This window comes from Antrostomus carolinensis, unplaced genomic scaffold (assembly GCF_000700745.2).
Source record: "Antrostomus carolinensis isolate BGI_N321 unplaced genomic scaffold, ASM70074v2 scaffold14957, whole genome shotgun sequence".
NCBI lineage: Eukaryota > Metazoa > Chordata > Aves > Caprimulgiformes > Caprimulgidae > Antrostomus > Antrostomus carolinensis.
This window is the reverse complement of record NW_010326720.1, coordinates 8,396-10,074: the sequence shown is the minus strand read 5'-3', so window position 1 is coordinate 10,074 and position 1,679 is coordinate 8,396.

The following is a 1,679-nucleotide window of genomic DNA, read 5'->3' as shown; positions in this document are numbered from 1 at the left end:
TAATTGAAGGAAACACTGATGTAGGATCCAAGGGAATATAATATGGATTTCTATACCTAGTTAGGTATGAAATTTAGGTCATGCATTACACAGGAAAAGGGAACAAAATGTAAAAGAAATGAGTCAGTGAAGCGAGATACGAGGTCCACAACTAAAAGCCACATGAACACGTTCTCTCATTGATTACACAGGAAAACTTTTTCACGTGATGTTCTGTTTTCAAAAGTGGCCAATGATATACTGGGAAAGTCTCACAGATAAATGCTTCTGCCAGTATTTGCTTTGAAAGTCTGCATTAAAAAAGGTTTTTCATAATCATAAACCTCCACGCTTAAGGCTGATGCAGATAACACGTAAGACTGTGCTCAGGAATTGGAGTAGTGAAGTCTAGGGGGGAAAAATAACCAAAGCAAACAGTCAACTCTATTCACTCCTGCCAGTTTCATATTAGTGAGTATTAACAGCAGCTTATTTTGAGGTTAACACCAAGGTCTTTAACACAGTGCAATCCTGTTTGCACATATGCTCCAGCAGAAGCTTGATGGCAAGGATACAGCCCTTGCATGCTTAGGCAGATAAGCTGCTATTTCTCAACACAGGTACTCAGATTCTCAAATAATTTGGAGCAAAACAAACAAACAAAAAAGAAAAAGGCATTGCCAACACTCAGGTGTTGGTCTAGGGATGCAGGAGATTGTTCAATAACCTGAGGCTGAGCCAGAAACAAGAGGAATCAATGCAAGGACCTGAAATGCAAAAACTACCAAGACTACAAAACCAGGAAGATGAAGACTGAGCAAACAACTTCATCTCAGTAGCAACAAGCCATTAGTCTGCCCAGCTGCTTGTGAAACCATCACCTCAGGCACCACTTCTGCATTTACTTATATATGCAAATACCCAACTGTTCTCCCACTAGAAGAACAAAATGAAAAACTACTCCTTTGGAAGATTTGGGTTCTTCCACAAGGACATTTAAGGAGCACTCACAAACACATCCAACTATTCACGCACTTAGTAAAGTCCTCAACACTTAAATTTACATAAATTTACACTTCTTTAGTTGTTTTTTTGGACTGGGACATGAATGCAACTGCAAGTACCTGGTTTGGGTTAGAAATTTATGCAGTTCCAGCAGCCAGGGTCTACCAAAGAAAGATGTAAACACTGAGTACAATCAAATCAAGTGTGTCCGTGTTTCTCAACAGCTACAAAAGTTCCCACACCTATTCTCATAGGAAGTTGGTGAAAAGGTATCCATCTTCCAACACAAAGGGTGAAGAGGCAATTCACAGTGAAATGGGATAATAGATCAGATGCTTTTGTCCTGGGAGACTATTACTGGAATGAAATGAGGCATGCAGTACTTAAATGCTATCGGACAATCACACCTGCTACAAGGCTCTGTTAGAAATTCAGTAGAGCAGATAGACTAAAAAAAGTCTGGGTTGTATTTTCTATATTAAGTCATGTCACTAAAAATCCTTTGCTTAAAGAATTGTGAGTACTTTGTTAATAATAGGAACATAAATCTACCATAGAGTAACTGGACTTTCATGACATTGTGCTGCATGTTTGCTATTCAAGACAGTTAAAAGAAACATTTGAAAACACCTGACAACTCTATTTGGCCAACCAAGTGAAGCTGCACTCTGCAAAGAAGTTTCAGAATACTTTAA